This window comes from Rattus norvegicus, chromosome 5 (assembly GCF_036323735.1).
Source record: "Rattus norvegicus strain BN/NHsdMcwi chromosome 5, GRCr8, whole genome shotgun sequence".
NCBI lineage: Eukaryota > Metazoa > Chordata > Mammalia > Rodentia > Muridae > Rattus > Rattus norvegicus.
Window position 1 is genome coordinate 11,538,596 of NC_086023.1, and position 13,809 is coordinate 11,552,404.

General features: G+C 39.0%; 1 long non-coding RNA gene across 1 annotated transcript; it reads left to right on the plus strand.

Moving 5' to 3' along the window:
• Positions 1 to 4,199: 4,199 nt before the first annotated feature.
• LOC134487054 (uncharacterized) lies at positions 4,200 to 11,485 on the plus strand. The gene is made up of 2 exons (XR_010066773.1): positions 4,200 to 4,295; positions 11,154 to 11,485. It is a non-coding gene; the product is annotated as an uncharacterized LOC134487054 (long non-coding RNA).
• The last annotated feature ends 2,324 nt before the right edge of the window (positions 11,486 to 13,809 follow it).

Genomic DNA, 13,809 nt, shown 5'->3' on the forward strand with positions numbered 1-13,809 from the left:
AAGGGAATCATCAGGTATGGATTTCCCATAACTTAATCCTTCTGCCCAAGAATGCCTTGGATGAAATCCCTCCAGTAAGTCTTAAGTCCTATAGGCATCATTAACACTGATGATTTAAAATTTGTCTTTTGGACTCAGGATAGCAATAGCAGTTAAAGACTATTAACTGTTGGTTTTATGTCACAGTATGTACAGTGGCAAAACTACCAGATGACAATTTGCTTATTACATCCATTGCTAAGTGATAGAGTATGACTCTTTGTCTCCTGTCTTTCTCTGGCTTTTGTCTCGGTCTCTCTCTGTCTCTCCCTTTCTCTTTCTCTCTGCATTAATGGCTCTTTGTTTTCTCTAGGTGCAAGTTTAAATCACTGAGTTGCTATACTTTACATGTTGCCCAGTGAAGCCCAAGGCAGACTGGATGGCCTTAACGAATCAGTTGAATCACTCTTAGATTTTTCTACGGAGAAAAGAAAAAGGGCATTTGAAGACTGGGTGAAATCTACCTCAAGGAAGAAAAGGCTGGCCCCAGTTAGGAGATTCAGTGCTAGGACGAGGAACTGTTTTAGGTGGAGGATTATGGTTATTAGTAGATCCTACATTTTGTTGCCAACTCACTGAAAATGAGTTATGAGTTATGAAATATGTTAGTTATTCTTGTTACTGTGACAAGATACCTGACCAACACTAGTTGAATAAAGCGTATCTTTCTTTTTTAAAGTTTCATCATGCTGTTTAATCTAGCATGTTGCCGAGAAAGGCTAGTGGTAGTGACAGTACAAAGACTTCTCTAGCATGTCTCCTAGAGACCATGCCATCCACTGCTCTGTTTGACTTGGCCTATAAAGACTGTCTTTATTATGGCTCATGGTTTGGGGCTATAGTCCATGATGGTGGGGAAGTTGTGGAAGCAAGAGGGGCTCCAGCTGTCACAGCAGGAGTGTGAGGCAGCTGGCTATACTGTGCCCACATTCAGGAGAGATGGGGTGGGAGGTAAGGGGAAGGGGGGATGTGAGGCAAGGAGGGAGGGAGGCAAACAGCGAGGGAGACTCTGCTTGGATTGCTTCCCACTTTCCGTTTGGTCTGTAGCACATCCTGACTCCTCAGTTAAGCTTGTATGGAAATATCCTCAAAGGCATGTCTCGAAATGCATCTGGTAGATGATTCCTAGTACAGGCAAGTCGACCATGAAAGTCAAGCATCATACACATAGAGTATGTTCTTTAAAATGCTAAAGGACTTTTATAAACATAGCTTCTAAGGGTTTGTATGAGGCATTTCTAGAGAAGAGAAGAAGATCGTTTCGGTGTTCATTTTAATTTTAAGTTGGCGTTTTCTTGGGCATAGTGATAGTGTGACATCAGGAGACTAACCAAAGGCAGTAAGCCATACAGTAGTGTGGCCTAGAGACATGATGCTAGACATGTGTGGCGGCATCCTGTAAGCAAATATTGGCAATGTTCGTGGACCAGAAGGAACATTTATACCCAATGTCCATGATGATTCACCAGAAATTTTTGAAATGGTTGAAAGAAGACATCTATTCTAATTAACTTGTTTTACCAATAGCCAAAAGTGCATCTTGAAGATGGTAACACCAAAAAAATATTGCTTGAATAAATGAATTGTTAACACACACACACACACAAATAAGTTGGTTATATAATCATCAATGGAGACAATTACCTGAAAGCCACTTCAAAATACATGAGTTCAGACTCCTTTCAGCATACCTGTTGAAGATCCTTATTCTGCCCACCCAGTTCCGCCATATCCTTTTTCTTCACCCTGTTCCATGTTCACGGAAGTTCCTGTTTACAGGGTGAAAAGACAGACTTATGGTCCTGTGCTTTGGGCTGGATTTTTCCCCATGGATGGACGGTGAAAGATGAGTGGAAAGTATAACAAAGTCATTATTTTTTACCCTTTTTCCCTGAGCATTGGCCAAAACCCTTCACTGAAGTGTGTGCAGCTACCCCCTTTGTGAGGGACCCAGTCTGAAGCCCGTGGACACCTCTCCCTTTGTTCTCTGACATCGTTTTTCTTGTGTTGAGCTGAGATGTTGGGGGAAGTGCCTTATCCCTTCTATGTTGGTTTAAATTTATCTATACCTGGGGAAACAATATCAGTATCTATACATCAATTTCTTTTAAGTTACCAAATTTTATTTAGCCTGCTTTTTTGGGATGGGCAGTTAAATTAGTTTTCTGATACTATGTCTGCATGTGTATACTTCAAAAAAGAAAATTTAATTAAGATAATGAATATTTCCAATTATGAACCAATTATGTAGAGAAATTCCAAGAAGATTTGAGTCACTAGACTCCCTCATGGTATAACAAACTTCTGGATAGTTCTCAGGTTCATTGTCTAACTTAATAATTTCTATTTAATCTATCTGTGTATCATCTATCTCTCCATCATCTGTCTGTCTGTCTATCTATCTATCTATCTATCTATCTATCTATCTATCTATCTATCTATTTGTCATTTATCTAGTTTAATAAGAGAGTCTTAATGAGAGATCAGGTTGGCTTCTGGGCATGTCTATGGGGGATTATCTTGATTACTTTAATTGAGGTACGAATTCTCTCCCACTCTGTGTGGCACCATTACCTAGGCAGGGGAGTCCGAATTGTATGAGAATGGAGAAAACTAGCTGAACATTAGCATGCAAGCATGAATTCATTGTTCTCTGCTTTGAATGTGGAAGTAACATGACTATTTCAAATACCTGCTACACTGACTTTCCCACCATGGTGGACTGTGTAGGTTAAATTAACCTTTGCTCCTCTAAGTTGGGTTTGTTAGGGCATTTATTATATCATGTAGAAGTGAAACTAGGAAAGTGGGCTTTTGGATATTTTATTGTTATTTATTTTATTTTTTGAGAAAGAGCTTCTCTACATAGTTTTAGCTGTTCCAGGACTTTCTATGGAGATCAGGCTGGCCTCACATTCCAGAGATCTTCTTGCTTCTGCCTCTTGAGTGCTGAGGTTTAAGGCTGTGTCCTCACATTCAGATGACAAAAAGAGATGAGTCGGTACATTAGAAAGGGTGGTTGGACTGTGCATGGAGAATACAAACAAATGCAGTTGTCACAGAAGAACAGAATTATTCAAATAAATGAAGAAATTGTCTTAGTCCATTTCCTTACTATAACTAAATGCCATAGACTGGGTAGTAAATACAATATAAATATATTACATATAAATAATATATAATGTGTAATTATATATATTAAATATAAATGAAGATTTACTTCAGTAACTGTGCCAGAAGCAGGAGGCCTGAAACATAGAAGCAACATCTGCTTATCAGGTAGTGATGGATATTTGCTGCATTATCATAATAGGGTGGATGCCATCATGTAATGAGAGAGCAGGTATGCCAGAGAACTAACATGACAAAGCCTCTCTTCGATAATCTGTTAGTGTATGACTGAATGAGTCCCTCTGTGAGGCTTTGTCCCCATAGTTACCAACGGTCCTGCCTCCAAGCACCATTCACACAAATTTGGAATTTAAGTTTATAACACATAAGATTCAAGGGGCACATACAAAGCACAACAGGAACGCAGAAAGGATACTGCCTTCTGCAAAGATGTCTTAGCACATTTGGGCTGCTGTAGCAAAGGTGCTTTAATTTAGAGACTTATAAATCTTAGTAATTTTGTTCTGTCAATCATGGAAGCTAAGAAGCCCACAGTCAAGATGACATCAGGTTTGTTGCTTGGGAGGGCTGCTCTTGGCTCATAGATGGCCATCTTTTCACTTGGACCTCACATGGTGAAAGGGGAAAGGGCCACAGTAGATTTGTTAGGGTTTTTGTTGTTATTGTTTGTTTGTTTTAGCTTCTTAGTGAGGACTAGAATCCTAGTCCTTAGTGGAAAGCCCTTTCAATGGCTCTAGCTCACAAAACAGATTTTGCTTCAGTATAGTCACAAACACCAAGAACACACCAATACCTACATCATTTTCAGCAACATGAGGTTGACACATTATTTGCTTGGCTTATCTACATGTTAAGATGGAAATAATTATAACATAGATCTTAGAGGGCAGTGTGTATTCAGTGCTGTATTGCAAAGAGAGCACTCGGGTAGGCAGTGAACACAGGGTAACTGCCACTTACTGTTATCTGTGTATTATTCCTAAAATACATTTGAATTTACCCATGCAGGTTCTTCCTTTCTTTTTCCTCAGTAGGTTTCAGCTACCATAAACTTTTGGCAGTAACATGATTCTAACATCCCACCCTTCCCCATCATGCCATGGAGGCTCTTTTTCAGACCTAAGGTAGGTTCCTCAACTGAAGTTCAATGAAGAAATTAGTTCTTGATTCTCATCTTTCTTTCCTTTTTCAAAAAATGTTTTTTTTTTTGGTTAAGTTATTTTATGTGTACCTGGGTGGGTTTGCAAACATTTTATAATAGCTTTGGAAGTGAGACAACAGTGTACTAGGAGTCAGTGATCTCCGTCTCCCATATGGATTCCAGAGCCCAGAGTCACGTTGTCAGGCTTGGTGATAGGTGTCTTTACCTACTGAGTCACCTCTCTGACACTTCTTGATTTTCTTAGGCAATCAAATTCTCAAGGAGATCTATGTGTGTAGGAGAAGGAGTAGAACGTCTCCTTTTTATGTTTCTGATGAATCAAAAGACATTTTCAGAATAAGGTTAAAATTATAAAGCTTATCACTGACTCTAATTTGTTGCTGGAAGATTTCGAGCTGAGTCTATTTTATGTTCCCATTTTTTTGTTAGAAGTTAGAAACCTTCATTGTGTTCAGAGTTTTGAATAGTGATCCAAGTCAAGATATAGTGTAGTGTTGAGTGATTTTGTTTGTTTGTTTTATTGTTGTCATTGTTTTTTCTTAAAGCAGGAGACCATCAAAAATTATCCTTTCTCAAAATTTTCAATAAAAAGCTAATTAGAAATGTAAATAAGGTGAACTATTGTGACATTGGGTGATAAATGGAAAGAGCTTCAGATTAGTAAACAGGTGTCAGGACTGCCTAGACTACTACTAAAGCATTCAATTGCTGGCAAAAGGACATAAGGAATTTAGATTCCGAATATAAATACTCATAACAGAGGGTAGACAATTTTTTAGGTTCATTATAGCCTAAATAAATGGTTCCTTGAGAGAAGATCCTGTCTTTCTTGCTTGTTTTTTTGTGTTGCCAAGCATGTTGATGATTCTGAGTAGCATTTTTCCTTCAATTGTCTCAGAGTTACTCTTGTTATGATGATACACCATAACAAAAAAAAAGTTGTGCAGGAAAGAGCTTATTGGCTTACACTTCCCACATTGTACTCTATCACAGAAGGAAGCCAGGAACCCAATTAGGGCAGGAACCTGGAGGTAGGAGCTGATGAAGAGGCTATAGAAGGGTGCTGCTTAATTAGCTTGCTCCATGTGGCTTGTTCATAGTGCGTTTGTATAGAACCTAGCACCATCAGTCCAGAGATGAAACCACCTTCGAAGGACTGGGTCCTCCCCAGTTGATCACTACAGCTGGATCTTATGGAGATATTTTCTCAACTGAGGCTCGTCCCTCCTTAATGACTCTAGCTTGTGAGCAGTTGACAGAAAACCAGCTAGTGTATCTGTACTTTACTATGAGAAAGAAAGCATGGGGTATTAACCACAAAGCTCCTTGTCTCTCTCTTGGGACTTGGAAAGTACATCTTAGATTTTTGGAGGTCATCTTTTGGATCTACAAATCCAAAACGAGGCTCATGTCAGAAGACCTTCACTAGGCTCCAACTCTACCTTACTTTACCCACTATTGTTTCTTAGGATTGGAGCCCCATCAAATTGCTCTGTTGAATTTAGTGTTTATGATGGAGGTCCTTGGAAGTGGGGTCTTGGGGAGATGACTGGATCATAGGTAGAGAAAGGGTCCTTACAAAGTACCACTCTTGTGTATTAGTTCTTGTTTTGACTGCTGTGACAAAATAGTGGACATAAATAATTTAAGGGAGCCATGATTTATTATGCTTTCAGAAGGGTTAGACCATCATGGAAAGGGATGCTCAGCAGTATGACTCACTCTCAGAAACTGGCTTTCCTATACTACTCATGAGGGCTGCTGTATTCATAGAGGACACACAGACGGTAACAAAAAGAAAGAGTAAAAATTCTAGAACATTCTAAAGCCTTGAACTCTTCAAAAGCAATTATAGTCTCAATGATGTGGAAGTCTTAGTGGTTGGCCACCATAGTCTTGTGGGTATAGGACTATGAGAATACTCTCCTTTATGCAAAACAAAACTATGTAACAAGTGTTCTATACTTTTTGGCCATTTGATGAACAGTAAATTGATCTACTGTAATGATGGCATCATATAATAGCAATAGAAGACCAGCAAGAAGGCTTGGAGTCCTGGGTGAGTCATCTGGTCGAAAGAATTCTGTAGACAGTCAGATGGGAGGTTTAGCAGTGATATCTTCGGGGCTCCATGAACTGGGACTTGTAAAGTCATTACCTCAAAGTAACAGATACATTATTTCATCTCATGTTTTTCACCAATAGTGAGGCAGTACTTCATGGTGCCTTTTAGACTCTGGTGAAAATAGTAGTAGTCTTTTTGTTTCTCTAATTTTGCTTTCTATAGTTTCAGTAACTCATGGTCAGCCATGGTTTGAAACAGTTAATGAAAGTTCAGCAATAAACAATATATGTATTGCTGTTACTGATTATTGTGAGGCTTCCTGTTCCAACACTCTCAGCATTGAATCACTTCTTCATGAAGTGTATCTGCTATGCTGCACATGCTATCCACACATTAGCCTAATCACTGAACAGATGTGGGTTATTGGATTGTGCTTCTTAGACGTCCAGTGTTGAAGTTCTTGTATTCAAGTAACCCTTGTTTTAATTAGTAATGACCCCCAAATCACAAGAGTACCAATATTTTCAACTTGGGTGGATCCTTTAAACAAAAAGATAAAAGTTCTAAATTTAATGAGAAAAAAAAAGCCTATGGTCACAGTGGATTGTTTCCCTATAAAACTGTAAAGAAGAAAAACTAAAATTTGTTTTATTTTTATTTCTGTTTCTCAAGTCACAGAAGCTTGGTCCCAGTGCCTGGTAAGAACTTGGTGTAAATAAGAAGTACATAGTTCGTGGAAAACATGATCTGAAACCTTTTCTAGGTGACAGCAGGGTGTTGCACTGGAAAGCACAGAGCCTAGTTTATAATTCAACTATCATAGGTAGACACATAAAAGAAAATTATGGTACAGGTAGGGTTGTGTGTTATTCACAGTTTCAGGCACTGTGGTGGTGTGAATAGAATGGTACTCATAGACTCAAATGTTTGAATGCTTGGTACACGGGGAGTGGCACTATTAGGAGGTGTGACTTTGTTTGAGTAGATGTGGCTTTGTTGGAGGAAGTGTGTCTTTGAGGATGGGCATTGAGATCTCGTATGCTCAAGCCAGTGTGGCATTGTCTCTTTCTGTTGCCTGATAATCCAAGTGTAGAACTCTCAGTTCCTTTTCAGTACCCTATCTGTCTATATGCCACCATGCTTCCTGCCATAACTATAATGGACTAAGTCAATGAAACTGTAATCCAGACCCAATTAAAAGTCATTATAAGTGTTGTTGTGGTTATGTGCCTCTTCATAGCCATAGAAACTCTAAGACATTAGACATAAAATCCATTAGAATTTTTATCCTGCATGGATAAAGGGGAGCTCATGTACTTTAATGTGAACATATATCACATGCTATGCTCATTGATAAGTGGATATTAGCCCCAAAGTGTGGAATAACCAAGAAACAATTCATAAACCATATGAAGCTCAAGAAGAAGGAAGACCAAAATGTGGATGCTTCAGTCCTTCTCAGAAGGGAGAACAAAATATTCACGGGAGGAAATACAAGTGGAGTAGGGACTGAAGGAAAGGTCATCCAGAGATCCACCTGGGGATCTGTCCTATATGCAGCCACCAAACACAGTCATATGCCAAGAAGTGCTTGTTGATAGAAGCCTGATATGGATGTCTCCTGAGAGTCTCTGCCAGAGCCTTACTGATACAGATGAGGATGCTTGCAGCTAACCATCAGGCTGAGCACAGGGACTGCAATGAAGGAATTATGGAAAAGACTGAAGGAGTTGAAGGGGTTTGCAACCCCATAGGAAGAACAACAATATCAACCAACCAAACCAACTCCCCCAGAGTTCCCAGGGACTAAACCACCAACCAATGAGTATACACATAAAGGGACCCATGGCTCCAGCCACATATGTAGCAGAGAATGGCATTGTCTGGCATCAATAGAAAGAGAAACTCTTGGTTCTCTGAAGGCTTGTTTCCCCAGTGTAGGGGAATACCAGAGCATTGAGGTGGGAGTGGGTACATCTTCATAGAAGCAGGGGGAGAAGGAAGTGGGGAGAAGAAGGGGGAAAAGGGTTAACATTTGAAATGGAAATACATAAAATATCCAATAAAAATAAAATAAAACTAAGAAAAGCAAGGTTGAGTTGAAGAGAGAATAAAAAGAACTCTTCAGAAGTTCCATGTGGTATTGTAAGCATCTCTGCCTTTTGATTACATGATAGGTAGACAAGACCCTAAGATGTTAATGGTACCTACAGATGGATAGATAGAACACTAGGTGATTTTATGGACTTTATGAACTTTATGTGGAGAAGACTTAAGATTTAAAATTGTAAATTCTGAAAAGATCTATGCCTCCTGCAAATAATATCTTCAATTATGATATCATCAATAAAATATGATCCACCAAAGAAATATATAAGAAATATATAGACAGACCATTTGACAAGAAATAGTACTCTATCATCAATGTTGATAGACACGGCATTCTGAAAGATGGTTCCCCATCCTCAGATCATGTCACTAGTTTTGATAGACATGTTAGCAAGGATAGGTGCCACACTCGTGCCCATCTGCAGAGCTTTCTCTCTTCATGACTGAACTAACTACAAATCTTCTAATGTTCTTGCTCCAGAAACACAAAAATAATTAGTCCTTAGTGTTATATGATCTCTGGAGGAAGCCAATCAGCCACAGAGTGACAATATCATTGCATCGGGACCCTTCAGCTTTGGACGTGTTGAAAATTATCCTTAGTGAATCAGGCGATGGGGTATAAGTTCTACTGTCATATCTTAGACAGAAGCTTCCATATAAAAGGGACTTCCAAAGTGACCTGTTAATGGCACAGTAAGGAACTAACTTGATGATAATATTTTGTGAGGATTGGGAGCCATTTTCCAGAACATTCTATACTTTTAATCAACCATCATGTGATTATTTTGGTATCATTTACAACATGTAGACTAAATAAGGTGAAAAACAAAGGGTTTAAAGTAGGTATAGTAGTAGTCTATATTTCCTATGGCAGATGTAATGAAATGTCAAAATGAGCAAATGAATAATGAAGTAGTGTAGTGGCTTAAAGCAGTTTGCATTCTTTTATGTACTTACTACTCTTTAGGAGCCCGGCAGTCCCATCTGGTTCTAACTGAGTCCTGCAATGCTGAAATGAAGGTGCTGTCTATTATGGAGACTGGGAGCTGAACTCAGTTCTTGGCACATTGAACTTTTCAGTTTTAGGAAAGTGCTGCCCACTCACTGGGCCTAATCTTCTCTGCTAGGGGTGTTCTGTCTTGCTCTTTCTTCTTCCCCATTAAGAGGCAGTGGGCCAAACTCCACTCAAGCTGGAAAAATATTTCCTGTTTTTAAGGGTTTGTCTGATTAGATTGGCTCCCTCTCTATTAATCTCTCTTTATCTTCACATTTATAATATTTCCGAAGTCTCTCTAATTAGATCTATGAAGTCTCTTTTGCAATGTGACACCATGTTTACAGGTTGCAGAATGTGAACAGAGAGGTCACTCTGATGCAAACTCATGGACTACTGCCTCTTACAATGAGGTTCTGGGAGAACCATGACCCTGCCCTGGAAACCTGGGAGCCCAGGTTCAAGAGGGCAAACACTTTTACCAGGGGACACAGCCAAAGTTGCAACTCTATCATACTGGAATTAGCAATTGATTATATAGAATGCTCTTCCCTGATAGAATGACCGTAATCTAATGAGCTACAAAGCTCAGAGAACTGGCAACAACAAAAAGTTTTAGAATCGATCCTGTGAGCACTACTATACTGTAGGCAAGCTTTTCCAGCTTCTAAAGACAGGGGCCAAGGCAGGCATCTCTTGCCTTCTCAGTTATTTGGAGGGAGGTTGAGAAGAAGGTGTGATCTGATAAGCTCCATCAATGATAGCAGGGAGGGGTTCCTTCACTCTGGGAGAAGGCATTCCAGACATAGCTTCTGTCCTGGGAATGAGAAGATGAAAGGGCTGACTCCCTTCCCTATCTAGTTGAAGAGCCTTTGCAGGGTGAGGGAGGAAGAGATACAAAGGGAGTATCCTGAGAACTGAACCCAACTGTGAACTCCACGCTGAAGCCCTTGACATGATGTAGTAGGAGAATTAAAAGATACTTCAGGATTTCTATAATTAGGGGAAATTGATCCAAGTTGGGGTGGGGGCAGAGATAATTCAGGCACAGTACTTATAACTGACCTTTGAAGAAACTTACAGTCATGTTTTACTGAGATGTTTTTCTATCTGGTTACATGACTGAGACGCAGAGTTGAGAGAGTGAGTTAGGAAGGAAAAGAAAATGAAGATAGTTGAGGAGAATTGTATAAACTTTGAACTAGTTATGTATCAGAGCCTAAGCATTGAAGAAATTAAAATTGCCTTTCCTATTCTATTTTCATGAAAATCATTTCTCTTTGACTGCAATAAGATTTTCTTTATTGTTCAGAGGAGCACATTATAAAAGTTGAAATTAGTAGCATTTCAATAAGTTGTCCTAAAGTTTTAGATGTCTATCAACAATGGTACTAAAGATTTTCTTCTACACAACTTACTTTGATTTCAGTATTTAAGTTCTCTTAGTTTTTAAAGAAATAGTGTGCAAAAGCCTCATCCCTTTAATTGCAAAGAAAATGAAAAAGATTTAAATATTGAATGTATAACACATAACCATAACGCAATTATTGACATGGAATCATCTCTCCCTGTAATGTAAAACAAATCGTCCATTTTTAATAAATGTCTTATTTTATGTATATAACTGTTTTATGTTTGTGTATGTACAGATGTATACTATCTGCCCATGAAGGTTGGGAGAAGTCATCTGAGGCCTTGAAGCTGGGGTTCTTATATACGATTATGAACTGTCATGTGAAATCTGGGAATAAAAGCCAGGTCCTTGGCAAGATTAGCAAGTGCTCTTAACCTGTGTGCCATGCCTTCAGCCTGCAGTTGTAAATTCTGCATTTGCGAAGTTAAGAAGAAATCATCTCTGACAGGCAGAGCACCCTTCAAGTCCTTAGACTCACAAGTTTGTGGCTATTACAACATCTTGCTTTCTGTGCCTTTGTATGTAACTGCTCTTTCTGATAAAACAATAAAGAAAATGTCCCTTAAAGTAATTGTAAAAGACTCACCATATTTGTTTTGCAAAACCGAACTAATTTTTGAAAATACTTTTCATTCTGTGGAAACAGTCTAACAAAGGGGGGCTAATCACCTAGTCAGCTCTAAGTCTTATGATTCCAAAGTCTGGTGTGGGAGGTACATGACAATCTGCTGGAGAATTCAGAAATAATCTCCAAGTGACTAGGAACAACGGCAAAACTGAGGCAGGTACCCGCTATGGTGTCTATGGAGCCAGCACTCAATAGCGTGTTCCTAAACCAATATACTCGGAGAGTCTGAAAAGAAGAACAAAGGCTAATGAAGGGACAAAACATCTTTTAAGAACAGTGATTTTAAACACAAGAATGTCATTTATGATAATGGATTATTTTCTCAGACCTCTGCAGAGTTCCTTCTGTATCTGAGAAGCAGTTCTGTGCTTTGCTGAGTCCCCTCTTCTGGGTGTCTGTCCCCATCACTATCAATTCTGAGGAGAGTGTCTTAAAAACCGTAACTTCAAAGATGTGAATGTTTAGTAGCCAATCAAAAATAGCCTAGATCTCTTTAAAAAGCATATTAGTTTAGAATTGTTTTGCTTGATAATCAAGCAAGAGTGGAATAACACTTAACAACAACAAATTGTTATTTTTTTAACCTTTATTTGATCACACTGACCATTTCCAATAACTAAAAGTGCAATCCAGAAGCTTAAAACTGAAGTCAAATTTATTTTAATTCCGTATTTAACTCTATCTCACTAGTAGGAACTATAACACAGGAAATTAAGGAAAGAAGTCAGAGACGGTTGCGTGACAAGATGGCACAGTTACTAAAATTTCCTATTGCTAAGCCTGACAACCTGTTTGATCCCTGGATCCCATATGGTGGAAGGTGAGAAATGGTTTGTACAAGGTGATCTCTGATCTTCGCTCATGTGCTCTTCACATGCAAACTACCCCATGAATGAATGAATGAATGAATGAATGAATGAATGAATATGAATAGTAACTGAGTACACCAATGAAAGGTAATGGCAGATGCTACTTATTGAGCTCCCTCTTTACACTAAAGGTACATTAATATCTTACATGTGTTATTTCAGTGATTTCTGGAAAACACTAGACTGTGGGTTCCAGTGAACAGCGATGATTTTACCTGTTCTAATCGTTCGAGTATATTTGAATTTTTCATATCAACAAGCTACTTGGGATAGTTTAGATTCTTCAGAAGCATTTGCTCAGTCTTGATAGATAGAAAAACCCTTTGAGAGAGGTGCTATTAAGTCCCCCTATTTCAGATAAAGAAACAACACCAAGAAAATGATTCATGCTTTCAGAGGGTACCTGGGAGAAGGAAGGGCTTGCTGCTCTACCCATTGTGCAGTATGTCACCCACAAACGAGCAGAAAGTGCAGCAGCAGTGACAGAAGGTGCTCACTGTCACATTCAATATTCATTTTGTTATCAGTGGGGAGCCTGACTTTCATATAACCTTGTAAAGGGTGACTCTTTCTTGGTTTTGTCACTTTAAGGCCTTCAGGAAAATTTGACTTTCCAGTCATCATTGCCTAAAATTCATTGACCACAAGAAGATGTATGAAGCTTTGCCTTAAACCTTGCAGCCTCACACGATACCCAGAAGGTAGAGGCCCTCGGGCCAACATTATGACCAAGGAATGAACAACACGGTCCTGCTTCCTTGGCCTTCATGTAATTCCTCATGATTTGGTTTTACTAGTGTGATATGAAAAAAGTCTCAGAAGGACTGTTAAAATGAAGATTAATATTTTGAAATTATTATAAGTGCCATTTCAAAGGGCAATTTTTAAAAATGTTTCTTCTTCCACTGTACTGAACAGCTCTATATGAATGGGAAAGCAAATGCATTGAGTAGGGATATTTTTCATTTCTGATTCATATATGGATAACTGCTTGTACTGGTGGCCTTTCTCAATCTTAATTTTCAACAGTTCATCACTCTCCAAATGTCTTATGGATCAAAATGTTGAGTTTAGGCAAAAATACAGAAGGGCTCTGAAGCTCATATTTATATTCATATGAAGCTCATACTCCAGTTCCACCCCTTCCAAGCCAATGTCTTCTTTGTGGTGAATGTGACCCATATTTGTCCTATTGCTTTGGCTGAGGAAGGCTAATCATCATCTCAAGCTTCTCCCCATATCTGTGGAATGTCACACCTTTGGAAGAAGACCCCGATGGTTTTCACTGAAGTGGAACAGACCAGAACTTGCTTGTCTAATGTCCCTAATGAAGAGCTTGGCGCCTGACCAACACCACAAAGCAGATGTACTTTCCCTGCTATTGAGTTGGAAGC